At 40.4% G+C, this 21,366-nt stretch overlaps 1 protein-coding gene across 1 annotated transcript in view; it reads left to right on the top strand.

Moving 5' to 3' along the window:
- The window catches only part of KCNH8 (potassium voltage-gated channel subfamily H member 8), a 251,936-nt gene that overhangs the window by 13,727 nt on the left and 216,843 nt on the right, over nt 1-21,366 (top strand). The window lies entirely within an intron of this gene.

The following is a 21,366-nucleotide window of genomic DNA, read 5'->3' as shown; positions in this document are numbered from 1 at the left end:
GGAATACACACAGAGACAACACACCACAGAACTTAGTCACTGGTAGGTAAAGTACATTTTCAGTCTTTACTCTTCAATGTCTCTACCTTTAACATGCTCATTTTCTTGTTTGTTAAGCTTTTCATGGGATACCGATGTTACGGGCTAGCTAGTAATGATTTGGCGCAGGGGTTTTGAAAGTACAAAAGATGATTGGAGGGCTTGGGATTCCCATTCCTCACCAATCAAGCCCCAGAGACTCACCCTCCATGTCCCCTGATTGGCCCCTTCGGTCACCTGGAGGGGGATAAAAGGGGCAGCATGGCTGACTCAGGGGAGACCAGTGAGGGACCATGAGGAAGGAGTTACAGAGAGCTGGCAAGAGCTGGGCCAGTGGGGTGGGAGCACTTGCCCCAGAAGCATCTGAAGGAGTGGGACCTACAGGCAGCAGTTGGACCCTCAGCAGCGCAGCGTGCAGCTGACAGGAGAGGCTCCCTGCTGGGATCCAGGATACCCCTACAAGAGGCTGCAGACAGCAGGAGAGGTTCCCCAGCTCCAGCAAGAAGCTGAGCAGTGACCTGAGAGGTTCCCAGCTCTGCTTCCAGCTCCTCCAGCAAGAGGCCAGGTAGCTCAATGTGAGGCAGGGGATCCTGGAAGGTCAAAAGCTCTAGCAGCTTACAGTACTGCCAGCATTGGTGGTTGTGTGGTAGTGTTTCTGCCTACTGTTTGGAAGATATGAGTTCAGATCCCAGCTGGGATGAATTGGGGTGAGTGAAGTAACAGCAATAAATTCTTGTTGCAGTGGAAAAGGGGTCATTGTGTTTTTCCTCTTTCCCCCCTCCAGGTACCTAGGCCCTATATTTCTTGTTATTTGATATTTTGTATTTTGTGCATTTTATATTTTGCCAACCAGTATTGTTTGTTCTCCTGTTTGTGTTTTATATTTTGTTAAACCTGTATTTTGTCAACTGGATGAATGTGTGTACGATTGTAAGTGCCTAACCTTTATTGAATCCTGCCCCCTCGGGGCATTGTAGTGTCCCCTATACCCCCTGGTTTATACATGTTATGTTCCCACTACTGTTTTTTTCTTAAAGGTATATGGTTAAGTCTCATTTGTAATCTGGCTCTGCTCTATAGGGGAAGGAGGGTCCCTACACATCCCACAGCGCTTGTGCATCTGCTCTGATCCTTTCAATTGGAGAGGGGGTACATCTTGGAGTACCACCTGGGTTACACCAGATATTCATCTCCCTATGCCAGTGGTCACCAACCAGTGGATCTTGATGCACCAGTAGATCTTGGAGCCTCTTGGAGTCGATCTGAGGCTGGTGGGGTGGGGCTGAGTGACTGCGTGCATGCACCTCAGCTCAGCAGCTTAGTCTGTGGGGGAGGGAAGGGGTGGCAGCTAGATTGAGGCCCCCATGATGAGGGACAGAGGCAGGAGCAGGGATAAGTTGAGTGGGGCCCTGGCTGGGTGGGACTTATCTGATGGGGAGGCGCGCCCCCAAATAATTTTTTCTCCCTCTGCCTTGATCAGCTCTCCCCCTTCCCTCCCCACAGACTTACCTATTGGGCAGGGAGCGGGGCAGGAGAGGAGGGGTGGTGGTGGCACACCGTAGATTGTGCATTGCTTTTAAATGCCAAAGGTGATCTCCTACTTAAAAAAGGTTGGAGACCACTGCCCTATGCATTGTGGTTCTGCTTCATTTTCCAGACGAATTCCATTGTGGCTGGCAGGTGCACAGTACCATTATGTTCCTAAGGTTATTCTTCTAGGCCCATTTGGTTTACTACAGACTGGGCACATCTACATGAGACACTTCTGCACTGTGGCTACTTGTATAATCAAGTACTAAATAAATGTGCAGTAACCGGAGTTATTGTGCAGTAGCACTGGTGAAAACCTTGTAAGTGATGCTACGGTGCGGTAGTCTAATAATACTGAGCAGTAGCATATTAGCATTGTTGGTGCTGTGATGCGCTACTGCGCAATATTATTCAGCTACTGAAAAGTTAGCATCTCATGTAGATGCACTCACTGAGTTGGGAGTAATCTTGGAAATCTCAAAGTCTTCCTTTGTGAAGAGTTTAGGTATTTGGTGGCTACATAATCCATAAACCAGTAACAATTGCAGCCTATGGATACAAACAAACATACATTTTAATTACTTTAAGGGGAAGAGGTAGGGGGATTGCCATTCAAGAACACTATCAGCTGGTACAATCTATCTTGCCTCTGCATGATCCTGTAGCAATCCAAATGAGCTATGTTGCTGTAACTTTAACCCTGAATGAAAGAGTTAAAATTGCAGGTGTTTTGTATGGTTTTTTGTTTGCTACAGAACCATGCAGACACAACACTACCATCATAATAGTACATAATGTAGTTCCCTTAGATGGATAAGCATCACCACACTAATGATTGCATATAGTATGCTTCAGTACCATTTTGTCTGTCTTTAGCCAGTGATGGTAGCATCTTCTGCATCAAGGTTTACATAACACAGAATACAGTCCTTAAACATGAATTCTGGGTCAGTTCTAAAATCCAGGTCAGTAAGGTAAAGGCAGACACGTATCCATTTGAACATGCTAACCTCAAATTTGAAAATCAGTACAGGTTTCCCTCGCTTTATGCGGGTTCTGTATGTGTGAATTCGCTCTTATGCAATCACTTTTTTTATACCAAAAATCCATTATATGCGAGCTAAGTTGCATATAATGCACTCTTATGTGATCCGTGTGGTGGAAACCCGCAGTCAGCTACTCTGTGCAGTGCATTGTGGGAGTGATGCACACCAAAATATAGTCTCCTGTATGGATCTGTGCTCCTCACTCATTGTCTGTGACATGTAGTTGCCATCCCCATTATGGCTTCTAAGTGTCTCACTAGCTTATCTCCTACCCTTCTTCCTGATCCATCACAGATGTGGAGTCTGACACTGAAGACCTTTCACCACCCTCTCTTCATACCAACTAAACATTCAACATGACCCTGTGCTTGTGCATACTGTCTGCTGTTGGTGAATACCAAAATTGTCTTATAAAAGTGATAGAAATGGGTCTAGGGGTCAGTACAGCTGAGGTCTTGGAACATATGCCTATTTGTTACATTGTAAAGTGGGTTCCCATTATGTGAATTTGAGTTACGTGCTGTTTTCCAGGAACACATGTACAGCATAAAGCAAGGGAAACCTGTACATTTTATAACTCAAGAGGGTATAAAATACCTGGTAGCTGTCTGCCATATAACATAGATTTAAATGTAAATCTCCATGCAATGTCAAATACAAACCCACTATTTAACTGTTGAGCCACTAACATACTTAAATGTGAACATTATGTATTGCTTTAATTAAATATTCATAGTTCGCCTGCCTTTTTATTTTTATAAGTCCTTTAGAGAAAATACTATGATTTTAGCTAATGGATGACACATCTTATGTTCTTCAAAATAAAGGGCATGAACCAGACAGAAAAAGGAACTCAGAGTTCATAAAGATGTCTAACGTAATTTGTCTGAACTATGTGGTTATTACACTCAGTATCAGGCTTTATACTGATAAGATCCTTGACTATGGGAAGCAAACAATATGCAAATCAAATACTAAATTCTAAACCTGAATTGTGTTCTAAATTATGTTCTAAATTCAGAGACCTACACATGGTTCCCAATTCTGTAATTATGAATTTTTGGTAAACACTATCAAAGCAGGGTGAAATAAACTTGGCATGAGCTGATGAAGCTCCAGCGACTTACATGATTTTGGGAAGCTGCTCATTAGGTCTGCGCGAGTTGGCAGCAATCCAATCCAGTTTCAGATCCGTCCACTTCGGATGCCAGGGATCCAATCTGGACCTCTGCAGATTGCACTGATCTTCTTGAAACTTGGCATGCTTTGTGGCCTGAGCAGGGGCCACCACCCCTGTAATTTTGACCCCCCTGTGGTGTAGCTCATAGACATGACATGAGTTTTGCTTTCAAGAATTTGGGGTGCAGTTCCCCCCAAGCCCCTATATGGATCTTCTTGAAACTTGACAGGCTTTGTGGCCTCAGCAGGGGCCACAATTTCTGCAGTTTTCACCCCCCTGTGATGTAACACATACACGTGACATCAGTTTTGCTTTCAAGAATTTGGGATGCAGTTTCCCCCGAACCCCTGCACTGATCTTAAAACATGGCAGGATTCATGCTCTCAGCAGAGGCTACAATCTCTGCAAGTTTCATGCAAATAAGCCAAAAACCCCAAAGTTATAGATAGTTCATTGTTTCCCCGTTATACCCTATGGCCGTGTCTCCAAAGCGGCTCTGAAGCTTTTCTGAAGCGCTTTGGAAAGCCTAACAAAGCCAGCGCTTCGATCCAGACATGCTGCTTCAGCATATACCCTATGGCCAAAGCATCCAAAGCTTCTCTGGATCCAAAGCTCTCTCCGAAGCCTCGCACAGCCCTACTGCTCGTACCAGGTCTGAATCTGACTGACTTTCTATAGGTGAGGACTAGTTTGTCATAGGTCAATGTAAAGAAAGGAAGCCATGTAGCTCCTTAACCCTAGTATCTGTCAAATGACAAGGATATTAGGAAAAAAATATTAGAGAAAATCAGTCTCTCCCTCCCCACCCCCAACTTCCATAATGAATGATTTTTCTGTACCTGTGGAAAGCTCTGTAGAGACACTATATGTAATCATTAATGTGGCGATGCTTATCCATCTAAGGGAACAGCATTATTTACTCCAGGTATTTAATCAGTTGCTATGGTTTTTTGGAAGAAACAGAAAATATTAACAAATACCAGCAACAAAATAATGTCATTTATTCTGTAATATTCAAACTAAATATTGACAGAAATCTTGGCTTCTGTAAATGATGAGCTTTCCTTGCTATATAAAGAGCAGTTTCTGGCACGGTTCTTAGTTCACAGTACATATGTGCAATGTCCTCACAGCATTTTAAACCTTAATAATAAGTACAAAACTATGATAAGCTGTGACAATAAGAATGCTGTGTTTGTAAAAATGTGAGACTGTTTTCTTGGTTTGCATCCCGTCTATTTCATATGAAACATAGAGCCTAATAGTTTGTAACAATTTGGTAGTTAGTACCTCATATCAACCTGGGATGGTAAAATCCCAAACTACACAATTAGGAATTAAGCTGCTTTTGAATTCCTACAAATGTTGTCCATGTCTTGTTTTAAGGTACCAGTTTAGCCAACTGTGAAGGGAAACTATTGTTGTGACATTTAAATTTTAGTTAGGTCTAGATTTTGAATACCTGCAAGATTAAGGGAGTTCAGATTCAAGTTTGTGGTTTAAACCTTTCTCTAGTGCTGGTCTAAATTTTAGTGGTTTTGATTTCTTTTCCCCCTTCATAATTATATCTCTGTCACCCTAGAGTTCCAGTGGTACTTCAGCTCAGGAATGTAACCGACAGCAAAGCAAATTACAAGTGTGGCCATTCCAATTAAAGGATGCCCTCTAATCTACAGAACAAGTTCAGTTAAAATTCTAAAAGAAATATTGCTATAGACTCACATCAGCAGCATGTCAGCATTCATTAAATAGAGAGTCTATGAAGTGTATCATTTGTATATGGAAAAAATGAAATAAGAGGTGCTACATCTTTGTCTTAGCTATTTTCTTTATTGGACCATAATAGGAGGGAGGTGTTCTTAAGAGTTTCTGACACAAGTAGAAACTGATTAATCATGGTATAACTGACTGAAATTACAATAAGAATTGCTTTCTTCCGATCCTCCTTGTCTTAACTAAATATGTTGGATATTTGCACCCTCCAACTCAACATGCATCTATAAAGTATGAAAAGATCGGCAATTTTTTTAAGTTGTTTTCTTCTGTAGCAAACTTTGGCAGGTGATTTTCACTAAATTTTCTCCAAGCAGAAATATACTTTGCTGAAAATACGTGAACAAATTCTCATCTCGGTTACTTTAATATCATTACAGAGTAAATCAATTGAATTTAAGGGATTTACATCAGTACAGCTGAGAAGGGAACCTTGTTCACTGGATCTCATTCCTAAATAATCTGCAATCAGATGACTACTGTGCTGAAGAATTACATTTAGACAATCCCCTCTTTTCTGTCTGCCAAAATCTTATAGACATTGATCTGCTTCAAGTACATAAAGTTAAATCAGGTCTTCAGAAGCCCCAGAACTAGATCACTATCAACAGCAGATTGGACTTTTTCCCTATCTTTGTAATGGCCTAAGAAGACGCTACAATAAGCCCTATAATCATTGAACCAGTCAAATGTGTCCCCTCCCTGCCCACCCCCCTCCAATTGATGGAGAAGTTATATCTTGATTCCTTCATGACCCCCACCAAAATAACCCCCTAGGTCTCCAATTAGTTTTCAGCCTTGTGAAGTGGGAATATTTCTTTTTCCTTTTCAGAATTTGTAATATTCCAATGACAAGGAAAACTGCACATTTTGGTCAGCAACTTTACATCTCTCTTCCTTGTTCTATCTTTTGGTACAAGATAAAATGACACATCCCTAATACTTTTCTTTTGTTCTGAGATCTTTAGTTTCAAGAATCAGTGTAATGGAGCACAGCGTGCTGACAGGGCCATTCTGTCAGTGAAGGAGAACACATTTTAGCAGTTGCATACTGCGTTGGGAAGGGATGGGACTTCTAAGGGTGTAAGGTTATTTAAAGTGAGTAAAATGAGTGTCAAATTTAAAACTGACAAAAGAGAAACCTAGCAACTCTGAAACAGGCCTCTTATAAAAATACTGTTTGCTACTTAAAATAAAATTGGCTGAATTGGGCAACTCATTGGGAAGTTTAAGTCAGATTTACCTTCTATGATGATAATCAGCAATGACACTATTAGGTAACACTAGTTTAAGTCCTATAGTGTATTACCTGTTGCAAATGCAGTGAAATAAATGGCCCCAGGGTGGCCAACGCTCCACGAATAGTATCTGGATAGTTCCCTGCCAGGAGTAATCAAAATTTTTGTAAACTGTTTCTGAGAGAATTTTTTTTTTTAATTCCAGAAAATTTCAGTTTTTCAAAAAAATCCTGAATAATCTAAGTCTTTTCTTTGTTTGGCTGAAATACTTCATTATTTTGAATCAGGTGTGTCTAAGAAGGCTGTCTTGGGAATGGTAGTTCATTTCCTTAAATGTATCAAGCTGCCTTAATCACCTTTCCCATTGATTTGTCCTATTTATTTGTTTCCTATTGATTTATTCAACATCCCAGCTCATTGGTACCCTGCTAACTTTTATTTGAAAAAAAATTCTCTCATTTACAAATGTATATATTGTGTCAGTGGGTAAGAAGGAATTTTCTGATGACAGAGGAATCCTGCCGTACCCTGTTGCATGCTGTTAGCCAATAACAGATCACCAATATAATACTTTATCCTCAGCTCTGTTAAGTTGCCAATAACAGATACTTTATCCTCAGCTCCATTTTGCCAAACAGTTGACCCAAGTTGCTCATGAGCACTGGCTGTTTTATTAACCTAACACCTAAAGGCCCCAGTAAAGGACAGATTTTCAGAACAGTTCCAGTCACATTAAACTCCCTGAATGAAGTGGTGAAGTAGTACTTTATAAGAATAAGAAACCAAGGGGGCAAATATCAATTTAAAAAATACAAATGGTAAGAAAATGGTCTATGAGCAACATGTTTTGAAATATTCATGTTTTCTTTGCTACCACTTAATGAGATTTCAACAAATCTGTTTGTGACTAATTGATGGTGTTGACACCATGTTCTAATATTATCAGAATCAAGCTGCTAACTACATTACACAGCAACATTATTTAATACTGACATAATCCAGTGAATGGATTTTTTCTGCACTATAATAGTAAATAATCAAAACAATATGTGAATTTGCCTATGGCTGATTGCATTGTTATATAGAGTAAAAGGCCTTTTCTTGTTTATATCAGTGTTTACACCTTACTGATATTTATACACACACACACACACACACGCGATTTACAGATAGGTTTGCGGTGATCAGTTGCTGAAAACTATGCATGTCATCTTATTTTTGATGAGCTCTCATTACTGGCTAATGATGTTTCTGGTTTTTGTGCATCTTTTCTTTTTTGCCTGTTACATGGCATGTTTCTAAATAATTTTTTATTCCTGATAGTTTGATGCAATGATTATAAGATTATCAGTGCTCATGAGCAACTCAGCCACACCCATGGCTCATTCCTGCTTTGAGAAATGTAAAATGTTTACATACCACTGGATGACATACTGAATGTAATACAAAGAATCCAGAACCAAGTCACTCAGCTATTGGTGCAGAAGGCTGCTTTCCAGGAGCAAGTGTCAGACTCATTATTTCCAATAGAACCAAATTAGGATCTCACATTCCTGTTGCTGGATAAATTTGATGACACCAGACAAATACCTCACAGTTTCCATTTACCTTTTTTGCTGTACCTATGAACAATCCACCAACCAAACCAGAGCTTATAATCAGCCTACATCAATAGAAAGTCAATTGAGGGTCACAACTACTTCATCAATCCAGCCTTTGACAATTTTTTTTTCACTTTCTCAATCTGTTTTTTTCCAGTCTCATCTCTGGAATAAGATCGCTAGCCAGCTTTAGCACATATCAAGCATTTTTGATACCTCAATATTCTGTCAGTAGTTGAATGATGACATCAAGCATACTCTGATTCATGTGGAAGCAGCAATAATTGAATTCCTTTATTGACTTGTTTATGCAATTGATAATCATCTGAATGACAGAAAGAGGGGAAGATATTATCTTAGCAGACTCGTCCTTACTTGATGACATTTCAACAGGTCCAGTGAGTTAATCCTTTTCTCAATTGATGGAAGTCAATGTAACTTGAAATTACTTCAAAATCAGGAGGAAAATCCTTGCTGTCAAAATGTCTTCTATCTATATCATGGTGGGCTTGGCCAATTTGCTGCTATTTGTGCACTGAAAAACAAACCCAAGACTGTTTCAGGACACTTCAGTACCAGTTCCATTAGAAGAGTTTGGATTTGGCATGCACTGCTATCTAATTAAACAATTACAGCTCTTTATTTATTAACCTGCATCCCCCTCCCCCCAATCAGACACCATCAACACATATAGGTTTGATTAATCTTTATCAACCTATGATTCCTGATACCAAACATGTAATTTGCATTTGTCAATTTTGGTGTTTCCCATAACTGCATGGATATAAAACGTGCACCACCCTATAAATCCAAAACAAGCCAACTCCTGATTTTATTGAATCTATTTATGATACCATGCTTTCATTACTCCAGTTGCCATTCCTCCAGAAGTCATGATTGAGCACCACTATTAAATGCAGTTGAATCTAGACCACTTGCTGCATTTCCTGATGGTGATATTTCTTGGCTTTTGTTACATGACCTATTTATTTAATAGAAAACACAAAAAATATAATTTATTGACAATTGTTGATTTGAAAAATGTTACCAAATAACTGATAGCACATTGTTCATAACAGATCTTGGCCAATACTGATGTAATGATCAAAATGCACCTTTGTGGCCATAATCTAGTCAGGGACTGTCCAACTTGCAGCAGTTAACATGAGGCCTATAGGCACTTGCAGCTGCCTCTCCTGCTGCTCCATGGTGCGGGAGGCCTTGGGAGAGGAGGAGAAGCCTACACAGTGGGAAAAGGGAGGTCACATGCCATCAGCCCTCACTGAGGAGGCAGGGGGGCAATGAGCCACTAGTGCTGCCCAGGGGAGTACACTGCCAGTGTTATCCAGGAGGACAGAGGGCTGTACAGAGCCCATATGGCTGAGAAAGATCCTTGGGGAGGCACCCCTATAGTGTGCGCCCTATGACCATGCCAAACTAGATCATCCTGATCTGGGCAATAATCATGGTACACACACTCATTCAATCTTCACGTTATGTTTGTAAATGAATCAAATCTAACAGATCTTTTCCAGCAATTCCTAGTAAAATTCTAAAACCAAACTGATGTATTAAACAAAAATAATGCTAACATTTGTGCTGCCCACATGGACTCAGGAACTGTTCTTGTGGTCTCCAATCAGAAGCCAAGCTTCTGTTTGGACAAACTGAACAATACTCATTAGGAAAACCTTCAGGAAAATTTTACAAAGATTTTCAGTTTGGCAGTTTGGCAGATTTTACAAAGATTTTCACCCACTCATCAATGTCCCCAGCTCGGTCTCTAATTTTATTTGACAAAAATAAAGATGGTTCCATGTATTGTTATCTTAATTACCAGGCTTTAAATAAAATTGCTGTTAAAAATGAACATCTTTGCTTTTGATCAATGAGCAGCTTGAAAGCATTCCACAAAAATATTCCACAAAAATATTCACTGAGCCTAGTATATCTATATTGCTTTGTATTTGGTTTGCATTTTCAAGGTTGATATGGAAAAATTCATTCTGTGTTCGGTATGGTAATTTTGAGCCTTTACTGATGACTTTCAGTCTCTCAACTATCCAAACTGCTTTACAGAATTTTTAAACAGTGTTTTCAAGTATGTTCTACTCCATCTTAGTTTATTAGGGCTATATCCTGGCTATATCCTACACATGAACTGTTGGAAAAATGTGTTTAACTATCCATAATTACCTGTAGGGACCTATTTAAATCGTGGTTTCATGATTTTCCTATAGACTGTGAAAAATGGTGATCTCTGTAAAAAATGGCATTTGCTGCAATTTCCCAGGAAATCAACCAAAAAAAAAGTAATGAAAATTCAGGAAGAAAAGGTGCCAGATGGTGGGGTGGCATGAAGGGCAGCAGCCAAGATGGCAGCCATCCCAACAATCAGTGCCTCTCCACCAATCAGTGCCAAGGGGCAGGGCTGCCATGAAATGACTGCACAATCAGTTCTTTGGGTTGTGACCAAGCCACAAAAATTGCTTTCTCTCACCATGAGTTAGGTAGGTTCCTAATCATGTGGTGTGATTATGGACATCCAAAAGGTATGTACAATCATAGATTGGTTGGCTTCAAGAAATGTGCATGAAATCCAGTGATTGGTTTAATTTGCAAAATTTGGATTTGTAAAATTTCTCAAAACTGGTGTCTTCAATGATTGTCCTCTCTGAAAAAAAATGCCAAGTTCACATAGTCATAGTCCAGTCCAGTCTTTCTGTAACCTTTTAAAGGAAGTGTGAGCCCCAATATGTATTCTGGTACACTCAGATTCAGCAGGGCCCATAATAGTCCAGACAGACTTGTTTAATTCTGAGTGGAGGTGTACCATCACAGAAACTTGATCCAAAAAATCTGCTCTACCCATTTGTGTTCAATTCTTACAAACTCACACTGTAAAGACAGTTAAGAGATTTCCATGAACAATTACTTGTCATCTATGGGCATCTTTATATGTTCTCCAGGATGGGTGGAAGGCACTTTAAATTAGAGTGGCTCTCAGGAGCCACTCTAATTAAAGAACTTGCAGCATCTCCTGTATTCAGCATTCCAAACTTCAAAATGGTGGTGGGGGCACTTTAACTAAAGCTTGTAGAGTGGGTTAATTGAGTCTGCTCCAACATATTCTATGTTAGAGCAGATATTTGGCATGTGCCCTATGTGCCTAATCTGATTGAAGGATCAGAATGTTGTTGTAGCCATGGTGGTCAAGAGAGAAGTAAGGTTTTACATTGATATTTTTTATTGGACCAACTATAAAGTTTGGAGAGATCTTAGACAAGCTTTCAGGCACAAAGTGCCTTCCTTCAAGGTCAAGCAGATTGAAAATTTTCACCAGGGATACCCTGAGAATCCTAGGTCAAACATTACCCCTGTCATTACATCAATAAGGAGTATAGACTGGATGGTTTTGGCAGCCACAGAGCACATCTAATAGTGCTCTACAGCCTTTTGCCTGATACTATGAGAAGTCTTTCTTTTTATACCTCTCAGAAATTAACACATCCTAACCTTTCCATTTAGTACAGGTAGGAGATTTGGCCCAGACTAGTGAGCAACCTTGTGTGCTTTTATAGGAATTTAAGTAATGAAAAGGTTAAAATCTATTACTTAGTTGCTGATGGGGGTTACTATAATTCTCTTCAATGAGAAGGCTGAAAATCTGTGTACAGCATGTGCTCATGTAGATTCACATGGAGAACTAGGAGGATTAATCCTCTTTTACAGCACATGCTGAGGAATTACATAACGCTATACATCCCTGTGCTATAAACATAACTTTTCAGAAAGGGTGATGATATCAAGGCCAAATCACATTTTCAATGAAAATGACTCTTTATCAGAATCTATCTTTAAGACCTTCCTTCCACAAAGGTGTCAAGACCTTCTTTCGACAAAAGTGTCAAATGGCACAATATCATATGCAAATGAAAAGCCTGATAATGTGTGCTTGCTGACAAACTTTTAAATTTGATTATAACTCTTGATGAATATCAATAGAAAAATAACTCAATAAAATTAATAGACATAAAAATATAAAAACTGTTCCTTTTTCAAACTAATGAAAATGTCATTAAAAATCAAGCTAACCATAAGCAATCTAGCAAGTTATATTCCTGACATAAAGTTTTTCAACACCAGAGAGGGCAACTAATCCACCCACTAAGACCTAAATAACAAAAGGTAACTTTAAATAACCTTAAATAACAAAATATTTAAATAAGGTGCCTGATGTTTCAAAAATACTAGTTTTACTCCAATTTTAATAGGAGTGAGACTACAATATATACAAAAGTTTCCAAACTCTATCAGACCTTTCATCTTGGCTGTTGTCTGAGAGAAATGGGATGAGTTAAAAATCGCCAGATTGTCATGCAATCTAAGGATAATCTATGCCTTGAGTCAAAATATTAAAAAGATAAATGGAAACACTAATCTGTGGGAAAGAAGTGGACTAGTCAGTATTCACTATTATTTTAAGTAAAACCAACTAGCACTGAGTCTGTTTTAATTCACTTTCAAAAGGAGGCTTCAAAGAATGGTGCTTGAAAGAACAGTCAACTTATGTGAATATTTAGTTAAGCTCATTCTGAAACTTCTAGCTGAATATAGGATAGACCACCTTCTTGACAACAACCAACAAAGTGCAATAGCATAGGAAATACCACTTGAATAGATAGCTACTCAAAGATGATCCCTGACCAATGCTTATCCAGAACACTTCAATGATGCAGATTCCACAACTTCCCTAGTCAGTCTATTTCACTACCTTACTGTTCTAATGGTGAAGATTTTTTTCCTTATATCCCGTCTAGACCTACTTTGCTGCAACTTCAATTCAATGGTCTGTGTCCTGCTCACTGCAGCAAGTGAAAAAAAGTGTTCTCCCTTTTCTTTATGTCAGTCCTTCAGATATTTGAAGACTGCTGTCATATCCACTCTTAAGTGCCTTCTCTGTAAGGTGAATGTACCTGTTTTCTTCAGCCTCTGATTATATGGCTTGTTGTCTCCCACCTCTAACTTCTCCATGTCCTTATTAAATTGTGGAGCCCATTCCTGCACATATTAACTAGCTTTACTCTACATTTTAACTAGATTTCTCATACAAGATAGTTAACTAAGAGAAAACATGGAATAACCCTGTTTTGTTTGTTTATTAAAGTACAGCACACTAGAAAAAATAATTATATCATTAGAATGACAACAGTCACTAAGTATTATAGCTAGAAAAAAAGATTATGAAGTCTTCATGACATTAAAATAGAGTTTTGACACTGAATAAGCCTCCTGATGCTCTAGCAGGGCCCAGTGTGTCAATTTGGCACCATTAATGCAATTATCAGCACAATTTAATGCCCTTAGAAAATAATTGGGGAAATTGCAGATGACTGATGTTTGCAATATGATCTGAAGTTTGTTTAGTTCAATAGTATTTTTTCCTTTGACTTCAGTGGGTTTTGCATCAATCCCTAAATGAAAAACCTGATGGGTGTTTTGCTAGTTGTTGGAAATATAACCTGGTAGATTTATGACATCAGAGAGGTTACTATCTCTTAAATGGAGTTGTCTTTAATCTGGTTGAAGACAGGAAGAGGAAATTAGAGCAGAGTAAAAGTAAGTCATGCACATAAGGATAATGAAGAAAGTCACATGGCTGTGACTGGGGCTGCTTAGCTTCTCTGCTTTTGCTTGGTGAACTTTCAAGTGTAATTGAAGGATTTTAAACCTAGGAGTTTTATAATTGCAACATAGCTTTAACTTTGTGAAGGCAGAAAATGGAAACCTGAATAAATAAAATAAGAATGTTGATGTAGATGAATACTGCTCTTTAAATTGCAGAGTTCATAAATCATTTACCACATAGAAAAAATACGACATAAACTGGACTAGCAACATATTGTATTGTGCATACAGAAAACTACATTAAAAGAAAATTAAGGTTGCAAAGCCAGAAAGGGTGCTTCCAGATGAATGTGCATGTGCCTCTTGCAGTGTCTCAAACCCCTTTGAGATACTGCAAGACGCACATGCAGAAACAAAAAAACATTCTCCACACTGCATATTTGCTGTGCAGAGGCAAAATTTGGTACCTGGATATCCAGATACCAAAATAAAACCTCAGTGAAAGAAGCAGGGTAGGACATGGTCCCAAACCATGCCCTGAGGCAACCGGAAGCTCGGGTCCTCCACAGAGGCACTCTGGTAGCCAGCCAGAGCATCTTTATGGCTGGCCCTTGCCCTGGTGCTGAAGCACGCTGGCTGAGCATGCATTCACCAGTAGTAGCAGTGGCTGTCGGAGCTGCTGGGGCCTCATGGCAGAGGCTGCCCCCCCGGGCAGTGGGGATCAGCCCCAGTCACCTGGCACCTGTGCTGCCACTGCCACATCATGCGGGTGCAGCCCAGCTTGACAGGGCGCCACGTGGCACCATGCACTGTCTGGCAGCTTGGGGCCACTCCAGGTGTTACCTGGAGCCTGGCACCACACAGCCCAAGTGGCCCCAAGCTGCCAGACAGTAGCCCCTGCAGGGGGGCATGTGGCCCTGTGGGGGTACTTTGGCTCCTATTGAGGGGCTGTAGCCCTATTGGGGGGCTGTGGCCCTGTGGGGGGGCAGTTCATTAGCTGTGTGTGGGGTGCTGTGCCCTGTGGGGGTAGGGGACCCACCCCTCCTAAGCAGACCCCCTCATGCACCCCCTCACACCCACAGTCCCCCCATAATCCACCCACAAACCCCACACCCCCAAGCAACCCCCACAAACCCCTCACCCACATACTGGGCCTTGTGAGTCAGGAGTGAGGGGACTGGGGTGGGGGGCGGGCTTTGGGTTGAGAGTGAGGGGCAAGGGCAGGGGCAGGGCACTGGCATATCAGTGCTGCTCAGTTCTGCACATCATGGTGAGCAAAGGGAGTAGGGATGGCTCTGATTTTTCTATGACAAAGAAGCCAAAAATCAATGCCAAACTGTATAGATATTTAGAATGTATTTTATTACAATGATTGAGGCACTGGTAGGTTTCCAAATTGCTTTAAAATTGTAAATATATCAATAAAACATTGCCCAACTGATTTGATCTCTCTCTCTCTCTCTCTCTCTCTCTCAATCTCTCTCTCTGTATGTGTGTGTATATATATATGTCTAGTGGTCTTTTGTTTTACTTGTGGAAGAACATGGATTTGGGGGTATCTTAAAGAGTGGCTTTGTAATTTTTTTTATCAGGGATTTTGCAGTTTTTAAATAGGGAACACCAGAATTCCTGCTAGTGAGGCAAGTGGCAGGACCCAGGGAGAGGAGCCTGCTCAGAGCTGGCACCCAGGACCCAGCTGGAGATGGCTGACCTCCTGGCCATTTGGGGTCAGGAGGACATACTTTGACAGTTCAAAGTAGGCCACCACACTGAGAATACCTTCTGGGCGATAGCTGCCCAGGTGGCTGGGCAGTGGCACACATATCAATAGTGCTGCACAAAAACCAACTGTGCAGCCACAGCCCACCGGCAGCTGGCCCAGTGGTGTAGATGCCTCTAATGGCTGTGCAGACCCCATCTGGGTCTGGCAGGCATGCAGCCTTGGGGCCACATGCTGTTGCAGGTGTGCAGCAGGTCACAAACAGGCAGCAGCCCCCACTGCCAGACTTCTGCAGCGGATAGAGGGCGCAGGGGACTCTCACTGCTGCTTCAGCAGTCCAGCTGGCACAAGGAATAGTGTCCTCAGGTACCAATTGGCTGACCCCCAGAAGCTCCTGAGAGTGAGTAGCCCTGAGCTACTTGCCAGGGCAGGTTTTTATACTGCTGGGGCCGGCACAGGTGCTGGCCTCAGCCTCCAGTTCCCCCTGGCGGCAGATCCAGGAGGAGCGAGGCAGGGTTATTTTGCTCCAAGTGGCACAATTTGCCCCACACCAAAGTGCATGTCTGGGCACATGCGCTGAGGCAAAAAGCCCCGGCTCAAATTTGCACTGCTTCTATTTGAGCTGCTGCAAGTGCACCCTCCTGTATGTGTGGACGTGCCTAAAGGTGGTAGGGCAAGTGGTGGTGCAGAGGTTAATGCAGCTGTCAGTCACCTCTAGCACCAACATATATTGCCAAGGGGACTCTGTGCTTGGGAATCTGGGGGTCGACCTTACTTCCACTCCCCAAATTCCTGGCCCCTCTGGGAGCTCAAGGGGCCAGACAACATAACTACATGGGCCAGATTCAGCTGGGAGGGAGGGGGGGGGGCATAAGTTTGACACCTCTGCTTTAGAGCTTTGTCCATCTCAACTGTTTCACAGCTAAGATAAATCTGGCATTCCATAACCTTTACAGTCTTTGTTGTTTGCTTTTTCCACACTTGGAAAAGTATTTGATTCAATCATTGTTTTGGATTCATGTGTGAGATTTATTTTTTAAATTCAAGATGAGATGCTGCTTCATTATTTGGCTCTGTGAGAGAGGGTTTTTTAAATCAGCCTATATGGATTGTTTAAAAGCAGCAAAGAAATCCATTTGCAAGGCACAAGTTTTATTGGTCCATAAAACCTCTGGAAGCATTCTTGAGTGCTGTTCACCAGCACTTTATTAACTATTTTATAAATAATGGGAAGACCTGGTAGCAACACCTTTATCCAGTTTGCATAATACTTCCATTATAAAAGCTGGGGATTTTTTGTGAGAAATACTAACACCTCTATCATTTGCAACAGGGCTTTTGTATTCAGCAAGGGAAAACTGGCTTTAGACAAGGTAGCAGCAGGCATGTCCACAGATTTAGCTGAGTTGGCTGTAAACTGTTAAAAATCATTATTTCCTTTCTCACACCTACGTTTCCTCAGGAAAATTCTGGCACCTTGTCAAAAAACACAAAACTTTCCACATAACCGCCCATGTTACCATCACAAGAGCAGTGGGCTGTGTGGGCAACAGAGATGATCTGAATTTCCACCTCCAATATCTCTCCTAAACACTACTGCTACACCTGGCATAGACCTACTAAGCTGGGGAAAAGAGACAGCCATCCTGGGACCTCTCCAGAAATGCCCTGGACCCATTAAGGTTCTTCTGATTCTAGGTCATGTAGTTTAGTCCTGTACCTCAAGTTGCAGAAGTCTATGCTTCAGTCATGAAGGTTCAGGGTTAAGCTCTCATGATAATGCATGACTGGATGGCTGTTGAAGAGCCACACAATAAAATCTGTGGTTTTCATTGTCCTTTATAAACAACTTAGGAAATCTTATGTATAAAAACAGCTATGGTAAAAGACCACTTAGTGTGCTAAACCTAGCATTAGAACATTAGGAAGTGTGCCAGACTTATGCTTGCTTTTGAGACTGATTTTCTCTCTTGTACATACGCATATTATCTTGAATTTGATCACATACTGTTTTTGCCACATTTTTGGAATGCAGGATGGATACACAGAGAGCACCATATTAGGGTTGCATAGGCATCAATAAATCTGGCATTTCCTAACTTTTGGCTTTGCAACCTATTTTTTTTTAAAAAGCCAGGTTATTGTTTGCTTCGTGCTTTGTATGGAACACAAATATGTTGTACTCTCTTATCCTCTGTCTTAATCCAGCCTTGCCCACAAACACCTCTCAGAGGGGTTACATCAAGGGTGGGCAATTTCGGGCGGGGGGCTGCTTACTGAGTTTTGGCAAGCCATCAGGGGCTGCGCAACAGGCAGCTGGGGCAGATAAATATTAATTTTCTAAATTTTTTAGGGGACCCATGTGCCAGACAAAATGGCCTGGCAGGCCACATCTGGCCCGTGGGCCACATTTTGCCCACCCCTGGGTTACATCATGTTATAAAAACAACAATATCTGACTCTTAAGGTTGGCATTTCAAGGGTATGGTATCATTTAAGCTTCACTTTAAAAAAAAAAAAGGTTTTTGTATGTTTTTTTCCTAAAAGGGTTAATAACAGAGTTTGTGCAGAGGCTTCTAGATGAAGGCAGCTCATGCCTCATTTTGGCAGAGTGACAGGGAGATATGTAGAATCAGCTTTGAATGATAAAATAATGAAGTAGCCTTCTCTTCTAGAAAAAAATGGGCTAGTTGGATTGCTTTATTATGAGTTTCTTCCTTTGTTCAGCCTTTCCGTTCTTTTCGTGTAATGTGCCATTATCAGCCCCGAGGATTTTAAAATATATTTTCAACCTTCAGTTCTTACTGTACAAGAAAGAAAGGAATCTTTCTGGAAGAATGATAGCTCTGGGCAATGAAGAGAGCCATAAAATAAAACTCCAAGGGATAGCTCTTTGAGACAGGATTGTTGACAATGGCAATGCCCTTTGTATTCACTAGCTGAAGCAGAAAAGGAATTCCTCTTCCACAAATGAGCTCTCTCTAAAGAATAACAGTACTATCAGACAGTATTTATTTGACAAGTAAGAGCTTCTACTTTTGCCAGTGGCATTGTGTGATAGGGCTTTTCAGTGTGCAAATGGCGCATAATGGATTGCACTGGGTCAGCATATCTGCCCCCATGAAGCTTTGAACACATTGAAAGCCCTGCCCTTTTCCACAAAAAGTGGTTCCACCTGCTGATCTGTCTCAACACTAATGTAGAGAAAATCACCTGGAGGTGTGGAGATAGTTTGCTCTCCACAGCCACTCATTCAAGGCCCTTTTTGCTAAAACTGCTAACTAAAGAGTTAATTACTAATTAGGTACAGATTTGAAACTGGCAGACATTAGTTGAAAGCTTGTCTAGTCTATTACTAATCACAGTACCTGCAGTTTCTTCATTCAAGGTAACTGGCAGCTCCTTGTGTAAAAAAAATATGATATATGTCTGTTTTAGTTTGATGGTCATAGTAGTTCTTGTTTGTCGTGTTCATTCAAAATACTGAGAAAATAATGTAACTAAAAGAAATAATATTCAAACATGGCATGAACTTGCTGAGCCAAGTTGGTGACACTTATTCACTTACTGAATTCATTATAATGCTGCCATTTTAATAAAAATAAGTGTTATACAATATGAAATATTTAAAGTATTTCTATATATTTGAAATGTTTGCTTAAGGACTGGGAGTTTCTGTGACACTGATGCAGGGAAATCAATTAAATCCATCATTTCAGACACTTACTGAATGCATTTGTAGAATGAATTACCAGACTTAAAAGTATAACTGATGCTTGTAACTTTTTCTGCCAATAAGCCAGTTCCTTAATGGCTTCTTTTGTCACTCCTTTTTTCATGAAAAGCATACAGCAATGGAAAGGTGAGAAAAAAGCAGCTGTATCTGGAGTGGATTACAAAAGTCTTTTAAACAGCACAGCTGTCATAAGTAACAGTTTAGCAGGAGAAGCAAAGAATAATACCATGCCAATTGAAACTGCAACAAGATTTAGCTAGACAGAATGTAATTTCATGAGCTGGAATTTGGCCAGCTCATGTGAGTTATAGCAGTATTCTTTAGAGACTTATAATTCTGTTTTAATCAGAAAACTATAACTTTTTACTAATGCTTCTGTGCTTTGGATATGCCAATCAAGATTGATGGCTTGGTTGCTTTATATTATATGAATGAGAAGCAGTAGCTGCAGGAGGATTTTTTTCCCAAAGGTTTTCATAAAGGAGGTAAGCTGATTTCAACAACTGAGTGGAGGAAATTTTGTGAAATGAAAATGAGTAAAGAAGATGGCAAAAATGTTTTGTTCCTCATTTCTCCCTTGTGCGGTCTCTGCTGTAGGTATTTCTGCTTGTACTCTCTATTTAGAACAGTGATTCTCAACCAAGGTGCTGGGGCTCCCTGAGTGGCTTGGGTGCTCCCTGTCTGGCTGGTCCCCCACCAGTAGTTGCCTGACCTTTTTGCAAGGAGACAAACCTTGTAATAAATAAATTCATTTTTTAAATTAGGTGCTACTCAATTTACAGAAGTTATGGAGGAATGTCTTGAGTCTGACAAGGGGTACCATGAGTATAATTTTGAGAACCACTGCTTTAAAATTTCAAAATGAAGAAGCTTAAGCCTTTTATAGACTTAGTCTGCTTTCTGTGCCAAAGTTTTCTTTACCAGCTCTCCTTACTTTCCCTGTCTCTACATTTGTAAACAGTGCAGTTTTAAGAAAGTGAATTGAGAGCCTTATCCCAACTGGAAGTTAAGCTACCTTTTAATCTAAAAGTTGTTCACCTGCCTCTTAAGAATGGGTTGGGGAAAGAAACAGGTGATTTCCCATCAAAACATCACTTTGGGATTCCAGCTATGATGAAGCTTTAAGGGGAAACTGTTGCTTCACCTCTTATGCTCAATGACCTCTCTCAGTGGACAGTCAAGTAGCTTTCACATTTAAATTAGAAACTTGAATTGCGATCAAACTTATCCAGTTCCATTTCTTAAGCTGCAAAGCTCAGAAGAGAGGGATTTAGTGGGACAGTGGTTGGAAGACCAAAAGCAACTACCATTAATCTGTTGCCTCTTCTAGTAAAAGCTTTCTGAGAACTGAAAGTGGCCTTTGAGCTGTAAACTGATGCCAGATGAGTAGGGTGCTGGGAGGGACAGAGGCTGTAAGGAGTCCTGAATGAAGGCAGTACCAATAAAAATAAATAAATAAAATAGCTGTTTCAATAGTAGTTAATGAACCCTAACATGCACATAGGCCTTTACTCCAATTTTATAATAGTTAGGAACTGGATTGAACTTTTCCAAAATGCTTTGGGGTTTGGATACAGAGTTTTGGTATAATATCAGTGCATTTGAAACATACCAATATGCAGATGTTAGTTAGTTTCTGTTCTAATTATTTTACATAAGTCCAGCAAATTGCCAGACATTTTCAAAGGATCACATATATGTATCATTATAAGAAAAAAATGCTTTTATATTTACACTGCATAATTCTATACTGGTGAAAAGCTATTTGACACTAAATGGAAAAGTTGTATCTGACATATTTTAAAGTGTATCTTTAAAAAATTACTAAGTGATGTTACATCTCATAGGGAAGGTCTTTATTGTCATTAAGTTTTA

Source organism: Alligator mississippiensis, chromosome 5, assembly GCF_030867095.1.
Source record: "Alligator mississippiensis isolate rAllMis1 chromosome 5, rAllMis1, whole genome shotgun sequence".
NCBI lineage: Eukaryota > Metazoa > Chordata > Crocodylia > Alligatoridae > Alligator > Alligator mississippiensis.
This window is presented reverse-complemented; position numbering and strand designations above follow the sequence as displayed.